Source organism: Rhineura floridana, chromosome 3 (genome assembly GCF_030035675.1).
Source record: "Rhineura floridana isolate rRhiFlo1 chromosome 3, rRhiFlo1.hap2, whole genome shotgun sequence".
NCBI lineage: Eukaryota > Metazoa > Chordata > Lepidosauria > Squamata > Rhineuridae > Rhineura > Rhineura floridana.
The window spans coordinates 230,337,740-230,359,099 of NC_084482.1; the positions used below are offsets into that span (position 1 = coordinate 230,337,740).

General features: G+C 41.9%; 1 pseudogene; it reads right to left on the reverse strand.

Annotated features, from left to right (window-relative positions):
- Positions 1-5,377: 5,377 nt before the first annotated feature.
- Positions 5,378-21,360, reverse strand: part of LOC133381917 (zinc finger protein 493-like) — a 65,194-nt pseudogene continuing 49,211 nt past the window's right edge.

Below are 21,360 nucleotides of genomic sequence, written 5' to 3' on the forward strand. Positions count from 1 at the left end.
ACGTGTAGCCCGCGCATGCAGTAATTCTCGCTTGGGCCCTTGGAGGGGCAACAGCAGAGTCCTCAACATCATGCGTGTTCTGGGCCCCATAAACCCTCTGTGTGGTGCTGCAAACCTGACCACGGGGGTTGTGGCACCGAAAGCACTCCTCGGTCAGCGTGTTGTGTTTTCTAGGGCTGCCCTTGCATACTTTATAATCAATAGCACACATCCCATTTAGGTTTTTAGAACAGTTTCTGTATTTTTTTATTTAAATACATATTTCTGGTCTAATAATGTAACGCCCGTTTAGATTTTACACATGGGCAGTTTGATTTCCTATTTATTTTACTGACAGGTTTGTTTCCAGTTTAATAACTGGCATAGTTACTTATTTTGGTTTATTAAAAAAAGACATCATCTGTGCAAGACATCAGGTTTCCCAGTTGATTTCCTTTTTGCATTCCCAGTTCTATCTCTTCTTTCTAAAGTCATCCTAGACTTTTGACAAATGATTCCTCTTCTGGAAGATAAAAGGGTGCTCTGAAAAAGCCATTTGGCTCATAAGCGATTGTCACGTGACCTCTAGGAAAACATACCTGTGAAACATTAGGTTAGTCTTTCCAACTCTGAGAAAGATTTGAATCCTGGGCGATATGCACTTCAGGATCAAGGAGCTGTGGCCATAAAAAGAAAATCAATTCCATCAAAATATATTTATTAGTGATGTTCCAATGTGTTCCATGATATGCTGATCCATTGAGTGCAGGAGATGAGATGAAATCCCTGGCAACCTTGGCACTACACAGCCCCGAGAAGGGACTCCCCTTTTGCAAGAAGCTCCGCTTTTGTAAAAAGGGTCCTCCTTCCAGAGATGCAGGGGGGGCTCTGAACCAGGGGCCTTTTCATGCAGAGCAGGTGCTGCTGTCACTGAGCGAGGGCCCTGCAGACTCTCATTCCCACCCAACCCACTTGGCCCTCTCCCTCTGGGCTGCCCCACACCTTCCTCCAGACCTCCACGGTGCGCTAAAAGTGTAGAGTGTCATTTATCAATGGCAACACTCCTGACCCCTACCCAGCCTTATTTACAGCCATCAACCAGAGGCTTAGAGCCCCCCTTTACTTAGGAGCTGCCCTGAAGGAGAGAGGGTCCCTTTTGTTCCTGTTTCAGTCCTGGAAGGAACCTCAAAGGTCATCCAGTCCAACCCTCATAAAGTGCTGGGAATCTGCTGTGGTAGGGGGGATCCAGCCTGTGCCTAAAATCCGGTAAACAAAGGGAACCCACCCATGTCTGAGGCGGTCTCTGTTCCCTCCAGGCATGGAGCCAGCCTAACAGTTCAAGGGGGCACAAAGAAAAGAGGAGCCAGATTTTTTGTTAATTCTTTATTTTTTGGAAAAATATTTAGGGAGGCCTGAAAATTATTAGGGTGTCAGGGGGGCCCTGACCCCTCTGCCTATGGGTCTGATCCTCCCATCAAAGGATTCCTCTTGACCTCTCTCTGGGGAAGCCTTGAAGTTCCCCAGAACTCCTGGCTGATTGGGATAAGATGGCGTCTGGGTAAGACTCTCCAGCTACTTGCCTGCTTATAATTATATTCTATTTTACTTTTAAAGCTCTTTTTTTTTTAACTAACATACAAGGAAATTCACCAAGATATCTTTCAAGGATATCAGCAGCCAGTAGTAGCTTCATTAACTTATTTAAAACAACGATACTTTAAAAGGCGAACTTCGTTACAAGACATATTATCTTTTTTGGGCGTAATAACCATCCAACAAAGCTAAATACTAATGACAACATGGTACTAACAAGGAGTCTAAGGAAAGCCTTGGGTGATTCACCTCAGCTACCGAAGAAAAAACAAGGAAAAGAAAGTAAATAATAAGAACTTATCTCAAGGCATTTTGCCAACAGCACTCCAACAAGCAGATTCTCTTCCTTTGGAATTAAAGAGACAAACTCATATCACCCAGTTTTGTGTTTCCTCCGGTAATGAAAATATATCAAAGGAAATCCCTGAAAAGACTCATACCAGCCACGACTGGTCAGTTAAATACATACCAGTCAATGTTTCCTATAAATCTACTTCCGATACAACTCCTAATCTAGCAGCAGAGTTAACATCAGCGAATGGTATTGCCAGTGTGCGGTTGCCTTATCAAAACGAACTTGAACCTGAGATGACAAATTCGATTTCACACTGTGAGAATACATCTTTAGGGACAGCAAATATAAACACCAATCCTGCTGAATATGGGCCTGATCATCTTGTGAAGACTTTACCTTCTACACCCAATGCAACTGGCTCTTCAAATTGTATAAATATCTCTCGAGAACAAAAGGAAAATGGCTCAACCACAGACGGTTTGATGCTAGAACAACAGCCTGAGCCTGCAATCCTGCTCAAGGAGTCCTCTATTCACCAAGGGATGATCAGTAATGATGCACTTAAAAACAATTTGCAACTAGAAGTCCACCATATTTATACCCAAACGGAAACAGACTGGAAAACAGATGCAATAAGCCCAACAATTATTGGTTGGCTCTTTATGCTAGCCTTCGATTTGGACTCTATGAAATCGTCATTAATTGAAACCAATCATCTATTAACATCGGTTCTAAGTATATTGGATACTAAACGTCAGTTTTCTCCAACCAACCAAAATTCCTCTTCTGCGTCTATATTACGCCACTCAGACATAACTCTGAAGGAAACCAATCCAATGAAGACCAACCCCTTAATAAAGAAATCTACCATGGTAAAAAAGACAACAAAAAGGAACGCGGCTGATAAAAAACCAATCCAAAAAAAATCTAGTAATTTGAAAAACTGCAAAAATCGCCAAAGAGAAAAAATGAACTTTAAGAAATTATTTAATCTGCTAGATCAAGGTCCATCGGCTAATAAGCACTCTGGATTACAAAAAAGGGTAAGATAATCTCCCCGGGAAAAAGAGGAAAATCAACATACAATTGAGAAGACATCTAAAAAAAACCCCGGGATTCCAGATACAACAGCGACTTTGTTGAACTCTCCGCATAAGGATTCTTTTGATATATCCCTGACCTTTCAGAATGGTGCTCAAGAAGCCTTGGATAACTTTCAAGATCCATGGTCAGAAATCTTGCAGAAACAACCTGTGCAACCACCTTCTAATAATAGTAATTGGTCAATAGTTTTGGAACCTCTACACTTAGTACTAGAAAATTACCCAAAACCGACGGGTCTTTTAAGCCAATATGACCGTATCTTACACCTTTGTAATCTTTTAAACCCGACGGTAATGCTGTCTTCAACTGATGTTGTTCAAGTACAATACTTGTATTTTAATGGTTGTAATGCCCGGGCAATAGTCTACTTTTCTTCTTTCTCGGCTGTCCAAAAATTGCTTTCAGCTAGATCTGCTCTCTCTAATCTAAATATTTATGTAAACAGACATTTTGTTAACAAAGCGCTACCGACGTCATTAATAACAAAAACTCCCAACCCTGAAACGCTAAAACAATCTCCCACGGAGTCGCTGACTAGTCATCCCCTCATAGTCATTGATATAGAACCGAGGGACCACACACAAATTTCTGTTCCACCTCAATTGCCCAAGGATAATAATATCATCTTTACTCCTGAAGAAATGGCATTATTAGATACTTTTGGAACATTATCAGAAACTGCCCAGAATGAGATACTACAAAGATTGGATAGTCTAAAAAATCATTTGCACACAATATGGGAGCGAAATTTAGATTCCATTCAACTAGAAAGGGCAAATCCTGTATTACTTTTAGATCCACTCCCACAGAGGCCGAACCATATAAATTCTAGAGGGATATCTGGTTTGAGGGGAATGCAAAATGGTTCACACAAAGAGATAGATGTTCAGATTAATTACAACCAGATGAGTTTGGAGAAAGGCAAGATTGAAACTCCATATCTCCTATTAGAAGAATATAATCAATGGGGAAATTCCCCATGCTATGAATTAGCTAAATATGCAAAAATCGATACACCAGGGCGCTGGGAACGAATGCGCAAATTGGAGAAAGAGGAATTAGGGACGCCATTTAACAGCCCAGGATATAAGGAATTAAAAACTCTTCAAGTCAAACAGTTGAATGAAGCTACAGCCAATCAATTGATTAATCATGAGAATTCCCCCAGGCAACCAAAACGAAACAATCCAACTTTTAATGGTTGCATAGCAAACATAGCCTCATTTGACGAGATCACATTTACGTGACAGACATCCTTGCTGTCATGGAATATCAATGGATGGACTAGTAAATGTGAGGATCCCGATTTTTTAATATTTCTAAGTAAATTTCATATTATTTGCTTACAAGAAACATGGATTACCTCCACAAAGAAAGTGAATTTAACTGGTTACCACTCCTTTTCAATCAAGCCCAGCAATAAAATCAGCAGGCAGAGGTCGCCCTAAAGGGGGCCTTTTAACTCTGATCTCAATTAACTGCTCACTAGTGGTTAATAACTTACCAACTCCTCTTCCCCAATCAATCTTGGCACTCAGGATAAACGGTATAGATGTCCAGGCTTTAATTTGTATAAATATTTACATTCCCCCCTTTCGAACATCAGATCTGGACGCTAAAAAAATATGGGAAGTGTTGGATGAGCTGCTTACCTATTTTGAGAAGCAATTCCCAAATGATAAGTTGCTCATGTGCGGCGATTTCAATGCCAGGATCGGGAACCCTTGGTTACAAGATATAAATTCTACTAACTGGGCTCCTTCTTATCAACATGAATGTGACAATTGGAACTTAAAAGACCCCACTACAAACAAACAGGGCCTTCTACTTCGTGAATTAGTGGCATCGCACTCTCTAGAAATTTTAAATGGTTCAATAGTTGATGCTTCGGCTGGTTCCTTCACTTATTGGTCCTCTTTTGGTGCAAGTATAATTGATTATATAATTGTTTCTAGATCTTTATTTTTGACCACAATTGAATTTAAAGTAACATGCAGATCAGAGAGTGACCATTTCCCACTGCAATTAAGTTTTATGCCCCTTTTGCCCAAAATATACTCAAATCCACAACAGACGCATGCTAGAACTCTGAAAAGAGTTCGCTCGTCTGAAAGAAAGGGGGAACAGATAGCAGCTACTTTAAGGAACAACTTTCTTGAATCTATTCGGCAACGAATACTAGAAGGTATTTTGGAACCGATTGTGGCCTTTCAAAATATTGTTCTATTGCTCAAACCCCTATTGACTCAGAAGGCAGTGGCAACAAATAGGAGATATGGCCCTCCCTCATGGTTTGACTGTGAATGTAGAACAGCTAAAAGAAATCTTAGATCACAATTAAGGTCAACTCTCAGACATGATAAAGATGAAAAATATACCAGTTTATTTAAATCAATGAAGGCTGCATATAAAAAACTTTTGGGCCAAAAGAAACTGGACTTTATTGTATATCGCTGGCAGAAGCTAGCCAAAGTGGTCCATGCGAATGATGAGCGCTCATTTTGGGATTTAGTTAAACAGGGGATGGGCTTTTCCACCCCAAAAAAAGCACAACAAATCCCGAGCCTGACTTGGTATAATCACTTCCACAATCTCTATTCTCTTTTACCATCTCTCCAGACTAACAACCTGGAAATGGAGATTGAAAATTTGCAGCAGTGGCCTCCGGTTTCCACCAAAGATATAAAATCGTTAATTCAAGCGTTGAAGAATGGGAAGGCCCCAGGCGAAGATTTTTTGCCCCCTGAAATATTTAAATTAAGTCCAGATTGGTGGGTTCCTTTATTGGCACGTTTATTTTCTAGAATCAATGCTACTGGTGTCATCCCAGATGGTTGGAGACGTACCATTATAGTTCCAATATATAAGAAAAATGATTCCGCTGATCCGACAAACTATCGTCCTATTAGTTTAATTGATGTAGTAGCCAAGTTATATAGCAAATTTCTTTGTCAAAAGCTAGAACAATGGGTGGAGGCAAATCAGTCGATTTCCCCTGAACAGATAGGGTTTCGAAAAGGGTCATCTTCGACAGATCACTGCTTAACGTTATATTTTTTGGCTAAAATGAATATAACAGGACCTATAAGACATCTTTACGCGGCGTTTGTCGATTTGGCCGCAGCTTCTGACTTAGTGGACTGAAACATTCTATGGTCCAAATTAGACAATCTGGGAATTGATCGATGTCTACTATTCCTTATAAAGGCTCTCTACACAGATAACATTGCTCAGGTCAAGGTAAATCTACAGGGTACCATGACGCCCCCGCTAGCGGTAGAGAGGGGGGTTAAGCAGCGATGCCCGCTAGCTCCCCTTTTATTTAATCTCTTTGTAAACAAAATAATTCTAGAACTATCCGATCACCAATATTTTCCTCCATCATTTGGACAAAGGAAAGTGTCTACATTATTTTATGCAGATGACATGGTTTTACTCTCCCTGGCCCCTATTGGCCTGAGAAAGATGCTAAAAAGACTGCAGGTACTCTGCGATGCAGATAGATTGAACATAAACTATAGGAAAACAAAGATAATGGTCTTTGGTAAAAGACCTGTATATCATCGTTGGTCGGTGGATAATCATCAATTGGAACAATCTAGACTATTTAAATATCTGGGGGTGACCTTTTTGGACACCCTTTCTTGGAAATGTCACACCCAATTTATAAAACAATCAGCGACTAAAACGGTGGGGGCTATTCTAAAATTTTATCGCACTGAGGGGGGCAATCTGATCTTACCAGCCCTAAAAATCTTTGAAGCGAAAGTAATCTCGCAGGTCTTATATGCGGCACCGATCTGGGGGTGGGAAGCTACAACAATCTCAGCTTTAGAGACCATCCAGACAAACTTCCTTAGGCGTTTGCTTTTCTTCCCCCTGGGACTCCTGCAGCCATGCTTCGGGTGGAAACTGGAGCTACTCCGCTATGTGCTCACATTCATTTAGCCCTCTTGAGATTTGTGAAGAATTTTACACCTACACAAGGCAAGGATCTACTAAACTCCTGTTTAGACCATCCCTTGTCAAATAAAATTTGGGTTAGTAGAATAGATGAACTATTACGTTATCATCTCACTACTCAACAATTTTATAATATGGGGACAAACAAAATGCTTAGAGAAGCAATTTTCAACCATTGTAAATACTTAGATCAACTTATCTTACTTAACACCCATGTAGCCCCATGGTTTTGGAGATTTAAAACCGACTCTACTTGTGCCCATTATCTTTTACAGTCATTGCATATTAACTTAAGACATGCTTTTACTGCGATTCGCTTTTTTACGATCCCTAATGCTGATAGATTGGGCAGAATGTCCAATGTCCCCAAGACTCAGCAAAAATGTGTTTGTAATTCCAATGTAGAGGAAGATCTTCCGCATGTTCTGTTACATTGCCCTATCTATAAAAGTCTTAGGTTACACTTTCTGCAGAGGTGGCTTGATCTAGATGGGATGTTAACCGATGCTGATAAGGTAATTTTCCTAATGTCAGATCGAAATTCCCAAGTAACTTTTAAGGTAGCTGCGTTTGCTCTAACAGCTCAGAAACTGAGAACTAAATTTATCTCAGAACCATGTTTAAAATAAAAATAAAAATTGAGTAAACTATTTTATGATCTTATGGTAAAGCGATCTCTTCTAATATACATGCCTGCTGTTCTAGAACAATTTTAAAAGTTATTCCTGTAGATTTTATATGTTTCTCTTTTTTCCCCTTTTTTTCTTTTTATATATTTATATTGAATATTGTATACCTGTGTTGGCCTATGGCCCTGCAATAAAGGTTTGTTGTTGAGAACTCCTGTGAGTTGGGAGTGAAGCCAAAGGGGTGGGGGGAAGCCAGGCCAGATGCTGTTGCCCCTCCAAATCTCATGGGGGGGGACATTTGAGCAGAATGGCCTTTGCTGGAACTGGAGTGTGTCCTGTGAGGGGAATTTGGGGCCAGGTGGTTCCAAACCAGATATGATAACACTCTTCAAGTACATGAAAGGTTGACACAAAGAGGAGGGCCGGGATCCCTTCTCGATCATCCCAGAGTGCAGGACATGGAATAATGGGCTCAAGTTGCAGGAAGCCAGACTTCAACTGGACATCAGGAAAAGCTTCCTAACTGTTAGAGTCATATGACAATGGAACCAATGACCTCGAGAGGTAGTGGGCTCTCCATCACTGGAGGCATTCAAGAGGCAGCTGGGCAGCCATCTCTTGGGAATGCTTTGATTTGGATTCCTGCATTGAGCAGAGGGTTGGACTGGATGGCCTTGTAGGCCCCTTCCAACTCTACTATTCTATGATTCTCACTCTGGCCTATGTTGTCACAAGCCACTCTCTCTCAGCTTCCCCCCTCCAATATTGATATATTTTATATTAATACCCCCCACTTTCCTCCCCAGAGCTCAAGGGGGTGTACATGGGTCTGTCCCTCCCCCATATTGTTATCACATCTATTGTATTTAAAAAACAGGTTTAAAAAACACTAAAAACCAATTCCAACACAGATGCAAACTGGGATAGGTCTCTACTTAAAAGGCTTGTTGAAAGAGGAAAGTCTTCAAAAGGCGCCAAAAAGATAACAGAGATTGTGCCTGCCTAATATTTAAGGGGAGGGAATTCCACAGGGTAGGTGCCGCCACCTGAAAGGTTTGCTTCGTATGTGGTGCAGAATGGACCTCCTGACAAGATGGTATCTGCAGGAGTCCCTCACCTGCAGAGCGCAGTGATCGACTGGGTATATCAGGGGTAAGACGGTCTTTCAGGTATCCTGGTCCCGAGCTGTATAGGGCTTTGAACACCAAGACTAGAACCTTGAACTTGGTCTCGTAGCAAACGCGCAGCCAGTGCAATTCTTTCAGCAGCAGCAGGGGCAACATGTTGGAGATATCCTGCCCCACTGAGCAGTCTCGCTGCTGCATTTTGCACCAGCTTCAGCTTCCGGACCAACCTCAAGAGCCTGATGTTGAACTGCCTAGTCCTTTCCCCCGGGCACAGTCCCCCCCCCATGCAGGCCACGGAGGCTCCATTCCGAAGTGCAAGAAGGGCATATATGCTGCTTAACCCTGATGGCATTTTCCTGCTAAAATTAACCCAACATGGACCCTGCAGTGAAGGCAGGCTCTTCTCTCCCAGAGGCTACAGAATCAATCTCTTCCATCACTTGGTCTTCTCTCCTGGACAATGTGGACAGGATGTCTGATGCTGTGAAGGCCACTCTCTTTAAACTGGATCTGTGCCTGCCTTGTGTGGTTCATGCTGCAGAGTCAGATGTGATGGGCTCTCGGCCCAAATTCTTGCGTTTGATTCTGGGCCCAGTTGAAGGTGCTGGTTTTGGCCTGCAAAGTCTTCAAGGCTGAGGATTTGCTGAAGGCACACTTTTCATCCCTTCCTTTGAGCCCTGAGAGAGATGTTTTTAGAACCCAGACTATTAACTGATTTCAAAGTTGTATTTTTAAATGGCTGTAACCCATGGCTGGATTAATACATACTCTGAGCATGTGCAGTTTCACAACTCTCAGCAAACACAAAATATTTTAGCAACCTTATTAAACAAAAAGAAAATACTCTGAGCATATGCAGTTTTGTATTTTAAAGTCTCTTCTCATTGTTTCTCCTCACTTCCCAACTTGGGCCAGTCACCAATTCTCAGCCTAACCTACCTTGCATGACTGGTGTGAAGATACAGAAGGAGGAATAAAATGGGTCAGAAGGGGAACTTAGTGCTTGTGTCAGAGGCATCTCAGTTTTGCGTTTTCCACACTCCAAGCTTGTATAAGGTTTGTCCCCTGTGTGAGTTCTTTGATGCGAAGTAAGGTGGCTACTCCACCTGAAGCTCTTCCCACACTCCAAGCATTTATAAGGTTTATCCCCGGTGTGACATCTTTGATGCCTAGTAAGGTGGCTACTCCGACTGAAGCTCTTTCCACACTCCAAGCATGTATGAGGTTTGTCCCCTGTGTGAGTCTGTCTCTCCTGTTGTCTCTTTGCTCCATCTTGTCTCCTCAGTCTCTGCTCCTGCATCTGCTCCTCAGCTTTTTCCAGTGATACTTCAGATGGTTCTCCCCTAGCCTTGACTCCCCAGATGTATCCTGATGGAATGAAAAGGAAAGGAGATAAAATGCTGTGGAGAAATCCTGTGAATATATTAGGATTTGTACTTTGAAACATATTTCTGGGAACTCTGTTGATATCAGAGTTTAACTGTCAAAGCTGAAGGCCTTGTACAGAGTTAGTTTAGCAGTAGGTGCTTGGTTGCAGGTTGTGAAAAGAGACGCAGAGAGAGTAGGGTTGCCATATTCCAATCCCACAAATCCGGGAGGTTGATTTGCATATTATGCAAATTATAAATTAATTGCATAATTTGCTTATTATGCAGACCATGTCCTAATTAGGCAAGTTAATCATGTTAATTTGCATTGTCCAGTTGTTTTGTTTTTGTGCCTAGCAATTACCACCAAAAACTGGGGGAGGATGTGAAGATTTTAAAAAAATCCTCCATTTTCAACCTTAAAGGCCTTTATGGAATATTTATTTATTAAGAGGATTTATATTCTGCCTTTCCACTGTTAAAAACGGAGTTCAGGGTGTTACGCAAAAAGGCTCTTTTCATCTGGAGGAAGCTCCAAATAATCACACCAGATGGGAAACCAGAGATATATAAAACCACACCTTTATTGATTAATTACCTACATCTTTTGCAAAAGAGAGACAAAGCATTCGACTAACGCCAGAATCCTAGTCTGAAAAGCATAGCTGCACAGATAGATTGATATATGGCTCTCAAGTCCTCCTCACACACAGCCCCTCCCATCTCGTTAGCAACACTTGTCAGCGACTCCATTGTCTTTGCATTTACAGCGTTCTAATCTTGAGCGCTCCATGTGCTGTTCCTACCTCCCCCAGGCACAGCATATTCTTCGCTCAGTCCCTATCTTCTTGGAAGGTGTCCCGTTACATGAGAAGAGCAAACTAGCATTTTAAGTATCAAAACAGCAAATGCGCATTCGGCCTTCTCAGGCACTTTTAGTATCCACAGAGGAATTCTGCTTTTCTGCCTCTAAGTTAATTCAGGTTAATCCATTTTCTGCTGTGTCATATTAACACTACACATACTATAGTTCCCAAACTATATATCTCATTTATCACAAGGGCAGCTTACATAGTAAAAACAATCAAAATGCACAATCAATGTAAAAACGTAATAAAAACACAACAAACATAAAACAAGTCAATGCAGCAGTATAAAAATTGTACAAATTTTAACGCAGATAGAAATCAAGATTTCAATATTATCAGCTCTGTCAATCATCTTATCTAAAGGGCGCGTGTCTGAGCATGTAAGAAGTGTCTTTAGTACACTGATTCTCACATATCCAATCAGAGAGAGGGGAAATGCAGCCTTCTATGATAAAGGCTGGAACATGATGGAGACTTTGATGCTGGCACCTCTTTTTTAAAAAATAAAATAAAGATGCAGTGAATTCTAGAGACCTGGCGAGCTGTGGCAGCATTAGACAGGGGAGCTGTTCCATTGCTATTAGTTTTAAGGGGGTGAAGGTTACACCCCCAATGCATTGAATATATGCATAGAGAGAGAGAGGGAACACCTCCTGTGTGTATGTATATATAACACACACACACAGATATCCATCCCTGGGGAGATGGAAGTAGGGTGATCTTTGGTGGAGAGATGCCTGCCAGTCATTTTGAAGAAGGGTATGTATCAAAAAATACTTTTTAGCCTTTTCTGAATTGCTGAACAGAGGCCCTGTCAGGCAACAGGGTGAGTGAGGCAGCATTCCAATGCAACTTCACTTAGGAGTAAGCACCATTTAACAAGGTGGGTGCAGGGCGGAAAAATGCCAATGCTGGTATCACTGCCTTTTCTACAGAGAGGTTTGCTTTTATATCTTGTATCTGTTCAGGGGAGGGAGTGTTTGGTGGAATCAAACCCTTTTATTCCACCCTCCATGATGACAGGCAGACCCTCCCATTGCATTCACCACTTAAGACACATATCCTGAGAAACAGGCAACTGAGATGAAAGCGGCTTCTCCTTGCTGACGCAACCAGAAAGTGTATGGGTAATGGGTGGAGCTGCATCTGTTGATCAAGTGAGCATGTGCAGTTTCCTAAACTGCTAGATTCTGCAGATGCAGCAGGCAAGCAGACTAAAATTCTTGATTTTTCCAGGACAACTGTGGTGTCCCTCATTGGCTAAGAACAATGGAAGGCAGGAATTAGGGTTGCCAGGTCAGAAGTATCCCAAACCCTGAAATTTCAGGGGTGGGCCCTAGTGATGTCAGGGGGCGGGCGTGAGTGATGTCGCAGGGGCAGGCCTGAGTGCTGTCATTAAATATGATACATTAAGCATCAATCACAGTTGCTTGGAGCATACAATTAAGAAACATTTCTCTGATTGTAAATTAAGCTATAAATTTTAGCTAAAAGATTGAGCCCGGGTAGGGAACATTTAGTCTAGCCCATTTGCTTTCGGCAAGAAGGGTTTAAGTGCCCTCAGGCCAGGCCAGTCACCAAAAGGCCATTGTAGGAAGAAAGGAGCCTAGTGTTGTGGAGATGGTAGATAGGAGCATTCGGGAGTAAAGATGGATGCTCCTGAAGGCTGCAATTCTAAACACATTTACTAATTAAAATTGAAATTAAATCCAGACAAGACAGAGGTGCTCCCATACAACCCCCTTGTTACGACAGCTCCACTGGCTGCCAGTTTGTTTCTGGTCACAATTCAAAGTGCTGGTTTTGACCTATAAAGATCTATACGGCCTAGGTCCAGGCTATTTGTCAGACCGTATCCCCCCATATGAGCCTCCCTGGCCTTTGAGATCCTCAGGAGAGGCCCTTCTCTCAGTCCCAACACCTTCGCAAGCACAATTGGTGGGGACGCGAGATAGGGCCTTCTCGGTGGCTGCCCCCAGGTTCTGGAACTCTCTTCCTAGGAAAGCACGAATGGCCCCTTCCTTGCTATCCTTCCGTCAGCAGGCAAAGACTTTTTTATTCCGACAGGCTTTTGGACTAGAAGATGTTTAAGATAGGGCCTCATGAGGTCTGTTGTATTGTTCTATGGTCCTATTCTTAATGCTTTAAATTGTCTTAGTATTTTAAGTGTATGTTTCATGGTTTTAATGTTACGAATAGTTTAATTCTATTTTAATTGTATATTTTTGTATGTTTTTTACCTATGTGTAGTTTTTATTTGTAAACCGTACTGAGTTCCAGTTTTGGAAAAAGGGCGGGGTAAAAATAAAGATTCATTCATTCATTCATAAGGGACTATGCCCCATAGAACTCAACAAGAATTACTTCTGAGTAGATATAGTTTGGATTGTGCTGTTGGCAAAGCTTGACTAGGGATCCTCTGCAAAGACATCCATATACAGGCAGGGTTGGCAGCCCCCTGCCTGCAATGCCCTGCCCCTATCTTTTAACATGGCTGCTCTAAAATTCTTTACAGATTTGACCCTTCAGAAAGAGGTCTGAGAAATGAGTAAGAAGATTCTCTACGCTTTCTGTCTACCCTGTGGGCTGCTATAAACTCACTTTGACAGCCAACCTAATTCCAGTGAGCAGTAATGGACAGAGAGAAAACACACATGGTTTGGTCTACCTTCACAGGCAGCAGCTTGGGAACAACAATTGCAGCCACACTTCCAAATATATTAATTCTCTTTTACCGCTATTGAGCAAGAAACAAACTGTCATGCAACCGACAAGGTGCATCATCAGTGGGTTTAAGGGGGTTGAGCTGAGCACTTGGAACCATTGCTGTTGCTTCTATGGCTATAACAGAGTGAGGTTAAAGATAAGTGAAATGCCAATAGAAAAAACAACAACACAAAAGGCAGTGATGATTTCCTCAATGCAATTTTCTTGCACTCGGGTCCTGCTTGCGGGCTTCCCACAGGCACCTGGTTGGCCACTGTGAGAACAGGATGCTGGACTAGATGGGCCACTGGCCTGATCCAGCAGGCTCTTCTTATGTTCTTATGTTAATACCATACCAACCACAACAAGATTCCTATGAATAAGGCAGAAAACTCAGCATCCCACAACCAGTCAGGATTCATAACCAAAAACCCAAACTAAAAAAACCTGGCAGCCAGTCAGCCAAGGTCACAGAAATCCCCATGCAGCACAACCTGACCCGGGGACTGCAGTTAGTTCAGAATGCTGCAGCATGATTGCTGACAAGAGTGAGATCCTATCAGCACATAATACCTCTGCTCTGAAATCTGCATTGGTTGCTGATTTGCTACAAGCTGTGCTTTCCATGTTATGGGTGCTACATAGTACTTGTTCTGCTCTTGTATGAAATCAGTCCTGTAACAAGGCAGCACCTATGCATTGGAACTCCTTGCCTATTGACATTAGGCAGATGCCCCTTTTCAGCGCCTGCTAAAATCATTTTTCTTTAGGCAACCCTCTCCTGCCATGTAGAAGCCATTGTGTTTTTAAGTCTGTTTTTAACTCATTGTTGGTTTTATTATTCTGAATGGTTTAAATACCTGTCCTTGACTGTTTTTGCCAATAATTTCATTGTTTTAATTCTTTCTGTAAACCGCTTTGAGATTTTTTACAAGCAGTATATAAATGTTGTAAATAACAATAAATAAATCACTTTTTGAGTCACTGTGGCCCTTGAGTCTCTTCCCACTTTTAGGAACAAAGGAGTCTGCCTTATACCAACTCAGGCCATTTGGTACCATCTAGCTCAGTACTGATGACGTGGACTAGCATTGGCTCTCCAGGATTCCAGGCAATAGTCTTTTCCAGAAATTGAATTCTGGACCTTTCCACGCAAAGCATATGCCCTACCAATGAGCTACAACCCTCCCCGTTTAAAAAAGTATCTTTTAACATTGTTCTTTGCAATTCACTCTTGAATGCAGATCATACCTAGGGCAGATCCACACCCATTCATTTATAGCACATTCAACACCCATTTGAAGCACATGAATCCCACCACAGAATTATGGGCATTGTAGTTTGTTAAGGGTGGTAAGAACTATAACTGTGAGGGGGAAACTACACTTCCCAGGATTCTTTAGGGGAAGTCATGCACTTTAAATGTGAGTTGGATGTGCTTTAAATGTGTTGATCTGCTTAATCAACTTCGCCTGCATGTAAATCGTTTTAATTAATTTTTCAAAATGGAAATGAGCTATAAAGTGTACTGGGTGACCATGGACTACTCACCATCTCTCAGCCTATCTGCCCCTCAAGATGAAAACAACAGAGAACCATGACCACCCCAAGGAAGAAGGACACACTTAAAATGTAGAGGAAAAAATCATCTACAACCATTGTATGAAATCAAATACTTATTAGGACTCAGTATGAAGAAATATTTATATGAGCATGACTATCAAATATGATTATTAATTACAAAATCTGTGAAGATATTTATGGTGCAATCCTATGTTTTTCTACTCAGAAGCAAGTTCCAATGTATTCCTCAAGTGATAAGGAACTTGTTCTTTTAACAAGCCTTTTAAGTTGAGACTATCCAGGTGTGCGTCTGTGTTGGAATTGCTTTTTAATATGTTTTTAAACCTTTCTTTTTTGTTTTTATTAAAAAAGATGCTTTTAAAAGCTTTTAAAAATGTTTGTAAAGATGTTTTAATATATTTTAAAGTCTGTTTTTATGATGTTTTAAAGTGTTTTTGGTGCTTTTGTTTGCCGCCCTGGGCTCCTACTGGGAGGAAGGGCGGGATATAAATCAAATAATAAATAAACTTCATTCACCCAACCCAAAATTCAGAATCATGCCTCTTTAAGCTGTTTTGCAACTGTTTATTCTTGCTTTACGGTTATTGGATTTTAAATGGCTTTATTTTTTATTGTGAGCTGCCTTGGCTTCCAATCACCAACCCCACCTCACAAGGTTGTTGGAAAGACTCCATACAAACACACACACACACACACACATACGCACACTGCAGATGTAAAAATACATATAGCCTATATAATAGTTTATTGTCAAACCAGTTGGTCATTGCAGAACATTTTTTTTAAAATCAGTATTAGTTCCCTACATAATAAAAACTGTAATACCTACGTAAGCCCTGCATAATTGCTTTAAACATAGGATTGGAGAGGAACAGAAAGATTTAGAACATAAACACAATTCTTTGTTATGTTCACTCAAAAGTCCCATTAATTTACAGCACAGTCATAACCATGTCTACTCAAAAGTAAGTCCTATTGAATTCAATGGGATTTACTCTGGGTATATGGGATAAGCATTGCATTTACTCCCACAAAAGCAAGTACTGGGAAGGTTATGAAAACAGGGCCCTCTTCAACAGCCCAGGATTTGACTCCTGCACACAAGAGGAAAAAAACTGAAATGTATATACTTACCCAATTCATGAGATTTCCTGATAAACGGGGAAAGCACCATTTTCTGGCGTTGCAATGAGATCTAGGCACTGCCTGAAGGTCAACCAATCACAACCCTGGCTTCACTTATTGGCTGCAATCCTGAAAGGGCAGGGACAGAACCACTAAGTGCTATAACAGATCTGTTAATAAGATTTAACAGTCGTGGGGGGATTCACATTTAGATGCATATCTCCAGAACCGGACCACTTGGAAACTTAATTTTTTAAAATTAAAGCTGAGAATCCCAGCCACCTAATGGGCTAAATGGGCACCGGGTGGCATGGATAGAATCCGGGTAAAACCTGGCTAACGGGGCAATATGGCAACTCTAACAGAGAGACAACTGCAACAAAAATCTGCTCTCTTGTTCCTCCATTTAAGGTGGACAGCCCAGTACTTATGCACAGCTGGAATTTACAAACCTAGGATAGATTCTGTCTGACAGGAACATGGCCCTTTCCACTGCCCAGAGGGCAGCTCGCATCCCCTCCCTCCCTCCCAAAATGTTAGCCCCATTACCTGCAATACAAGTGCTAGAAGATGAGACCCCCAGGTCAGATGGCACTCACTGAGCTATTGGAACAGAACAAAGGACAAGTATGAGTAGCGCTGTGACTAATGATGCAGCTGGGTCAAAGATGAAAGGAAGCCCAGAGGCTGATGCACACAGATGTGAAAGGAGAGTCCGGAGCTGTATGACGCACACAATAGGAACATGGAATGTGAGAAACATGAACCAGGGAAAGTTAGAAATTGTCAAGCAAGAAGTGGAACCCATCAACATTACAATAGTTGGCGTGAGTGAATTAAAATGGATGGGAAAGGGACATTTTCAGGCAACTTCAAAATATTTTATGCAGGAAATGATAAATTAAGGAGAAACGGGGTTGCTCTAATAGTCAGAAGTGACGTAGAAAAAGCAATTAGGAGCTATAATGCAAAGTCTGAGTGAGTGATATCAGTAAGATTTAATGGGAAACCTAACCATCATCTCAGTCTATGCTCCAACAGGAAACACAGAAGAAGAGGAAATTCAGAGATTTTATGTAGAAGTACAGGAAGAAATTAAAGGGAAATTTAGACCAAGAGTAGGGATGTTGAATAATCAACAGGGGAACACACTGACTGACCGAGATAAAAGGAAGATGGAAGGAATACACTGAAGAACTATAAAAGAGATGCAAGGATGACAGATTCATTCATGGAGGAACCCTATGATGAAGAAGCAGCAATTTTAGAATGTGAGGTGAAAGCTGCTCTTAAAATATTTGGAAGAAACAATAACCAGGAACAGATGGCATACCAATAGAGTGGCTACAAGCTACTGAGACTGAATCTGTCTAAATTTTGACAAAACATTGTCAACAAATATGGAAAACTAGACAATGCCACACAGACTGGAAGCGTTCAATATACATCCCAACTCCAAAGAAAGGGTATCCCAGGGAACGCAGTAATTTTCGAACTATTGCCTTAATATGCCATGCAAGTGAAGTAAAGGCTCTTACCATATGTGGAGCGAGAAGTGCCAGACATCCAAGCTGGTTTTAGAAAGGGAAGGCGCCAAAGGCGCCCCTAAGCCTGGAATTTTTTAAAAAAATGTGCGGAAAATCTAATAATAATTTACTAACATTTGAATTGAAAAATGAACAAAAAAAATTATACAAGGTAAGGGCGCCAATTTATAATTTGCAAGGGGGGTGCCGAACACACTAGTCCTGGCCCTGTTGAGTCCTAACAGCCCAATTCCCAGCACCTGGGGTGCGGATTGGCAGACTGATAGGAGACAGTAGCTACAGGCCAGAATAAAGCCTTAAGAAAAGTCCTCTTGTGAGCCTTAGCGCTGACAGACAGCTGTGACTTTGACCCATGCAACAATTTCCCTGTTGACCTTGTATCTTCCACACTCATTGTGGACACTGAAAGGAAGAGGTGTTCTGGTGCTACAGTTGAATTTGGCTTGTGTTTATCATCCGAAAACTCCTGCTGGAGCGAGGAAGATAAGTGAAAGAGCAGACAATGAAATCTTGAAGAGTTGCCTGCAGAGGCAAGCCAAAATAATACTGGAAAATGGGGAAAGGGGAGTGGGTCTTTATATACATGTTGGTCTCTTTCACTCTAGTGTGAGTAACTGTTGGATATGCTCCCTACTTCCTGTAAATGGTGAGGGGGGCGTTGACCTTGCACCCATCCCTTTGACTGAAGAGAACATCAGTGACACGGCCCCCATTTTTATAGCTATGGAATGGAAATGGTTAAGTGCAAATTCTGTCTGGGACATAGCCCCCATGGCCCAACAAAATGCGGTTTGGTATGTCCTGCCAAGACTGGGTAAGTTCTATTTTTTGGGAAACAAGACCAAAGGAAAGAAAGGCATAGAAGTTGGTGTAAGTAAATGCAAACATTATTTCACCCTTGAAGGAGACTGGAGAACTAACCACACCCAGAATCCCACTTTCTGCCAACATTATCATGATTTTCATGCTTCCTGTAACTATTCTATTAAAATATTAATTTTATCTTGAAGCCGGAATCGGACTAGGTACATTTCTACCAACTCCACTCAAAATTGCTTCCAACTCCCACTCTGACTCCACGATTCCAACTCCACAGCATGGGGTGAAGGGAAGTGGAACAGTTTGTGGTTAAGCTAAGAGAAGAACATTGTGGGGGTCTGAAACTCCCCATAAAAATCCTGTTTGAAGCCCGGCTTCCCCATATGGATCCTTCGATGCAGAGAAAGAGCAGAACTCTGCTTAAAGTTCTTTCCACATTCAAAGCATTTATACATCTCTTCCCTTAAAAGGATATTTTGATGTGGCTGAAGGTAGCCATTCTGACAAAAGGTCTTTCAACACTACAAGCATGAATAAGGTTTGTCCCCTGTATGCGTTCTGTGATGCGAGGTAAGGTTGCCACTCTGACTGAAGCTCTTTCCACACTCAAAGCATTTATAAGGTTTGTCCCCTGTGTGAGTTCTTTGATGTGAAGAAAGGCCGCTACTGTCACTGAAGCTTTTTCCACACTCAAAGCATTTATAAGGTTTCTCTCCTGTATGAGTTCTGTGATGCAAATTAAGGTGGCTACCCCGACTGAACCTCTTTCCGCACTGAAAGCATTGATAAGGTTTGTCCCCTGTGTGCGTTCTTTGATGCGAAGTAAGGTGACAACTCTGACTAAAGCTCTTTCCACAATCCAAGCATTTATAAGGTTTGTCACTTGTGTGAGTTCTTTGATGAGAAGTAAGGGTTCTACGGTCACTGAAGGACTTTCCACACTGCAAGCATTTAAAAGGTTTGTCCCCTGTATGAATTCTTTGATGTGAAGTAAGGTGGCTACTCCACCTGAAGGTCTTTCCACACTCCAAACATTTATAAGGTTTGTCCCCTGTGTGAGTTCTTTGATGCTCTGTAAGGTGGTCACTCCGACTGAAGCCCTTTCCACACTCCAAGCATTGATAAGGTTTGTCTCCTGTGTGAATTCTTTGATGAACCGTAAGGGCACTACTCCGACTGAAGCCCTTTCCACACTCCAAGCATTTATAAGGTTTTTCTCCTGTGTGAGTTCTGTGATGCAAAGTAAGGGCCCTACTCTGACTGCAGCTCTTTCCACACTCGAAGCATTTATAAGGTTTGTCCCCTGTGTGAGTTCTGTGATGCAAAGTAAGGGCCCTACTCCGACTGAAGCCCTTTCCACACTCCAAGCATTTATAAGGTTTGTCCCCTGTGTGTATTCTTTGATGTGTAGTAAGGCTGTCACTCCGACTGAAGCTCTTTCCACACTCCAAGCATTCATAAGGTTTGTCCCCTGTGTGAATTCTTTCATGTTTACTAAGGGTGCTATTGTCACTGAAGCTCTTTCCACACTCCAAGCATTTATAAGGTTTGTCCCCTGTGTGAATTCTTTCATGTTTACTAAGGGTGCTATTGTCACTGAAGCTCTTTCCACACTCTAAGCATCTATAAAGTTTGTCCCCTGTGTGAATTCTTTGATGCGAAGTAAGGTGGCCACTCCGACTGAAGGTCTTTCCACACTCAAAGCATTGATAAGGTTTGTCCCCTGTGTGACAGCTCTGATGCCTAATAAGGGTGATACTCTGACTGAAGCTCTTTCCACACTCCAAGCATTGATAAAGTTTGTCTCCTGTGTGAGTCTGTCTCTCATATTGTCTCTTTGCTCCATCTTTACTCCTCAGGTTCTGCTCCTGCCCCTCAGCTTTTTCCAGTGATACTTCCGATGGTTCTCCGTCAGACTTGACACCCCAGATGTATCCTGATGGAATAAAAAGGAAAGGTGATAAAATGCTGTGGAGAAATCCTGTGAATATATTATGATTTGTACTTTGAAACATATTTCTGGAACTTCTGTTGATATCAGGGTTTAACTGTCAAAGCTCGAGGCATTGAATGGAGTTAGTTTAAGAACATAAGAACGTAAGAACATAAGAAGATCCTGCTGGATCAGGCCAGTGGCCCATCTAGTCCAGCATCCTGTTCTCACAGTGGCCAACCAGGTGCCTGGGGGAAGCCCGCAAGCAGGACCCGAGTGCAAGAACACTCTCCCCTCCTGAGGCTTCCGGCAACTGGTTTTCAGAAGCATGCTGCCTTTGACTAGGGTGGCAGAGCACAGCCATCACGGCTAGTAGCCATTGATAGCCCTGTCCTCCATGAATTGGTCTAATCTGCTTTTAATGCCATCCAAGCTGATGGCCATTACTGCATCTTGTGGGAGCAAATTCCAGTTTAACTATGCACTGAGTAAAGAAGTACTTCCTTTTGTCTGTCCTGAATCTTCCAACATTCAGCTTCTTTGAATGTCCACGAGTTCTAGTATTATGAGAGAGGGAGAAGAACTTTTCTCTATCCACTTTCTCAATGCCATGCATCATTTTATACACTTCTATCATGTCTCCTCTGACCCGCCTTTTCTCTAAACTAAAAAGCCCCAAATGCTGCAACCTTTCCTCGTAAGGGAGTCGCTCCATCCCCT